This window comes from Chrysochloris asiatica, unplaced genomic scaffold (assembly GCF_000296735.1).
Source record: "Chrysochloris asiatica unplaced genomic scaffold, ChrAsi1.0 scaffold00003, whole genome shotgun sequence".
Taxonomy (NCBI): domain Eukaryota; kingdom Metazoa; phylum Chordata; class Mammalia; order Afrosoricida; family Chrysochloridae; genus Chrysochloris; species Chrysochloris asiatica.
In genome coordinates, this window is record NW_006408521.1 from 21,254,316 (window position 1) to 21,259,115 (window position 4,800).

The following is a 4,800-nucleotide window of genomic DNA, read 5'->3' on the forward strand; positions in this document are numbered from 1 at the left end:
TTACAATCCCCTCCATGCATCATCAAACAACCAAAGGGTACGCCCCACCCTCCTGCCCCTTGGTCGTCAGCACACAGCCCCTCTCCCTCTCTGGGTCTAGAGTCCCCAGCCACTCCATCTCTCTGCATCATCATTTCTGGCATCACTGCTTCTCTGGGTAGGGTCCTGCATTCCTCTCTTCTCCCTTGATGGTCCCAGGAACTTCCACTCCTGGACTGCAAAGTCAAACACTCTGCTCCTTTTGCTACAAAACATCTACCTTTACATTTTCAACCCTCACAATCAGTCCTGATAGCAATTATTCACGATTGTACCACAAGAATCATATCCCCATCTCATTTTACCAGTCCCCGTCCAGACAGATTGGAAACCATTCAGTGGAGATTCTACCTTCCTCCATACCCTCTGGATCTAAGCTCCCTCTTGAAAGCTTGTAAGCCAGTCACTTCTTCCTTTGTAAAACCCCACCCCCCACCCCTATATAGCTAGTTTTGACCATTGCTTTTTGTGGTTAGCAGCCCAACTCGTAATCCACTACACCAGGGCTCCTGGGCCAATGCTCTTTGGATACTTGATGCTGATATTGCATGTAAACTTATGTTTCTGATAACTGGCTTCCTGCTTTCCCCTGCCTATGCTCAATTGCTTACATACTCTACACTATCCACAATTGCTTAGATACTCTACTTTATCCATTTGTTGTTGTTATTGTTGTTTTTTGATGGATCAACATAGTTTTAATCTTAATTTTATGTATTTTCTATAATAAACTTGAATGAATTTTATAATAGGAAAAATGTTATTTTAAAAAGCACCCCATAAACTCTAACTGGGAACAAAGTCCAACATATGTACAATTATTCATTTTCATATTTGTTGTCAAAAGAAAGGAGGCTACTATTTTTTATTTACTTTTGTGAGTCCTTTTTAACCAAGTCCTGCTTATTTATTTCATCTTCATTTGCCTTCTTTTTTGATCTTGCTGTTAAACCTGAGTATTTTTCATCAGAGGAAGGCTTGAGCAATTTTTGATACATGGTCCTTCCATGAGCTTGAGCTTGCTCTTCATCTGCTTTGGCTGCCTTTATCTCTGTTTTAATTTTTATGACCTCTTCAGCTGACAAATCTTTTTTTTAAAACCACCACTTGGGGATGTTCATCTTCTCTGTCACTGTGATCACCATCTTCTTCTGGGAGCTGAGGCTGGATTCTCTTAGTCTCTATGGTGGGCCCTTCCTGGTAGCCGACCTGCTCCTTGAAGTGAGCCAGCAATGCTGGCTCTGCTGGCCACACGTATGACACCTGATTCTGTTTGCTCAAGAGGCAAACAAGCTCTCAGGATGGACTTATGATGTTCAAAGGACTTTATCCACTTGTTTTTGGTTGTTACTTTGAACCCACCCTTTTTCTGTGCCTATCTGCACTCCTGCCTTCTCTTCTGAGTTCAGTTTCCCTGTTCTGAGCTGTTCTTTCTGCCATCCTGACCTGCCTCCACCTATAGTCTGGATGCTCATAGTTTCTACCAGCTGCAGAGGGAGTTTGTTTTTGCTTCGCTAATGGTTCTTTGGCTCTCATTTCATTTTCAAGTAGGGCCTCTTTCACAGATCTCTGTTCTTTTTTCTTTCCAGTTAATTAGTTGCAGGCTATAATTTAGGGCTGTCTCAGACCATCTGCTATGGGTCTCTCAAAGGAATTGACCATTGGAAGAAAGTTTTGAAGTTAACAATCTGCCTGCAGGCTTGTTATTTTAGTTTCTGGTCTACTAGCTAAAACTGATTTAAAAACTTTTTTAGATATGAATTCTGGTGTTGGTTTAGTAAAGGGTCTTTGTTATTCTTTCTGGAAGACGATGTGATAGATATCTATGTTTGTTGTTATTAAGTGCCATCAAGTTGCTTCCAACTCATAGTGACCCTGTATAGGGTTTCCGATGACTGGCTAGTGGGTTTGAACCACCAACCTTGAAGTTCAAACCAACTTTGTGGTCCAGTGCTTATCATACAGCGCAGTACCAGGACTCCATGTTTAGCATAGATTTAAGACTTTTGAAGGTTGGGTATCACTTGACTCGCTTTGTGAGCTTTCTCCAACTCTTTCAAGTCTTCTCTCTTTTTCATTTCATTTCTCTATGAAGAAAAAAACTGTATCTGTTGATTTCTGTGTAATCTATGGTAAATGTCTGATTATTAAGCTATTTGTAATTTGTATTAGCTAACATGCCACTGATACTTTATGACAGATAGTAGACTTGACTATTGTTAGAGCTCACCAGGCAATTTGCAGGTTAGGAAGTTTGAATGGCTGAAAAATGTAAGAAAACGTTCAGCTTTACTGGTAAAGAAGCAAGTAAGCAAACAGAAAAAGCATACAAACTTTTAACATATTAAGAAAGGGGGAAACATTTTTTCCCCCATGCTACCTTGAAGAATAAAGGAGCTCTGGTAGCGTAGTAGTTACAAATAGGGCTGTTAACCTCAAGGTCAGCAATTCGAAACTACCAGTGGTCCCGTGTAAGAAAGATGAGGTGTTCTGCTCCCGTAAAGATTTACAGCCTCGGAAACCCTGTGCAGGGTCACTGTGAATTGGAACGGACTCCACAGTATTTAACAACAACAACAACCTTAAAGAATAGCATTGCAAACTGCAAGCTACTGCATAACATGGATGAACCTTGAGGACATTATGCTGAGTGGAATTAGTCAGTCACAAAAGGACAAATATTGCATAAGACCGTTATTATACAAGCTTAAGAAAAGATACCCATACTAAAATGAAAAATTTTTTATTTTTTTCTTTGTTGGTTACAGGTGGGGGTGAAGTTGGAGGGGCGGTTAGGAGAGGCAGAGGGAGGTGATGGTAGAGCACAGGGTAGGGGCAGTCACATCATAGTTCGGGTGTTGGGGAGGGCAGTACATAAGAAAGGGGAAGGGGTGGAAGAACAAGATAGGGGAACACTGAGACAGGTTTGCATGGGCTAAATGGGACAGAAGTAGTGATGCATACTCAACCTTGGAACAACAGAGCTCTGTGATACAGGGATCAAGGCATAGTTTGAAGAGGGGAAATAATGCTAAGATGCTTGTCTGTCTTATGTATATTGGTTTCCTTTGCCTACTATTGTAAAATGGACACTTGAGTTGGATAGAAAGGAATGTCAGGAAACATGATTACAGAAAGTTTGTAAGCCTGTCTTCAGCCTATGACTGATTGGAATACCTAAAAGGGGTTCTAGAACTTGCCCAGTGAAATAGGCCTCCTACATAGCCTTTGCAGTATATATATAGGACTTTAGGTGGAATCCTGAGCCCCATTCAGAACCTTGTGAGGTGGGACATTCCCACTAGAAAAGACAAACAAACCAGCCAGGATCAAGTAGAATAAGAGAAGATACATCTTCAAAGAAAGATCATCAGGAAAACACCAAAACAAAAATGGCAGTGTGACTGGCTACTACAAGAATAAACAAGTTGTTTGCCAGGAAGCTGTCAAGGCAAGCAATCAAGTTCCTTCAGGACAAACCCTCTTCTAAGACTGAAACTCAAAGGGAACAAACAAATGAGCAGGTATGTAAGCTTGCTGATGACCACATTAGTCTACTGGTGAATGGAAGAGGGGAAAAGGCAGCAATGAAGAAATGGGCTGAGTTCAACCACATTCTATAGACTCCCCTTGACCTATAGATGAAAGAGAGAAGAGGAAGGGCTGGTTGGTCCAAAGTGTGGTGAGACCTAGGGACAACTGGACAAGGACAAAGCCATGGAGGACTAGAGCTGAGAGTGAAGCATCCAGCTGACATGAAGTGAGAGGAGGCACACAAGAACACCCAAACTTGCAGATAGTACCCATTTGACTTAGCCTTGATGGCTTGATAATCAGAACTCTACTAGAGGAAGATTTGGAAAAAAAGAAAAAAACAATTTTTTATATAGGAAACAAGGGTAAATTGCTACACTTTGATAAACTTGACCTATACTCATGGGGAAGTAACTCTAAGTACCAACAGAAAGGGAAGGAGTCTTCACATCAAATATCAATGCTATCCCCTCTGTACACAGAGTAGATAGGGATGGGCAAATTAGACATGGGCTACCTAAAATGAGGAGGCAATAAGGGCACAAAGTGACTGGCTTACAAGGGCTCAAGGGGGAGTTTAGTTGAATATGTGTGGGGAAAAATGAGTCCCCACTGAGTAGTTTTCATCTTGTCTGAGAGAAACACTGATAGCTGATGGTACATGGAGGGGATTATAATTATTGTAATAAAACAAGGTGTATGATTTGTTGAATGTAAAACTGATGATCTACCCTGTAAACTTTAACTCAATCCACAATAAAACCTTAAAAAAAAATTTTTTTTCCAGTGTTGAAGTTGTGAGACATTAGTACTTCCAAAATGTTGGCCAAAGTGTAACTGGGTAAACTTTTTAAATGGAGTTTGGCTATAATTATATAAAGCCTTAATTAAAAATATATAAACTCTGGCCCTGCAGATCTACTATAGGAACTTATTCTAAGGAAGCCATCTGGTTTTCATATCTCCAGGTACATAAATGTATTTATAGGGATATTTATTAAAACATGATTTGTAATAGTGAACAATTGGAAGTAACCTAAAGTCATGCACATCCATATGTGAAACAATAATCAAATAATGATGTAAATTCATTTCCAAGGATAATGAAGAAAGCATTATTAAGGAAAAAAAGCAGGCTATAAAGTTATATGGAATCCTGGTGTGGCATTGTGGGATAAAGCACTGGACCACAAGGTCATTTAAAAAAAAAAAAGTTTCATTGTGAAT

General features: G+C 40.1%; 1 pseudogene; it reads right to left on the reverse strand.

The window, feature by feature from the left end:
• Positions 1–857: 857 nt before the first annotated feature.
• Positions 858–1,514, reverse strand: LOC102817297 (annotated as a pseudogene).
• Positions 1,515–4,800: the final 3,286 nt, after the last annotated feature.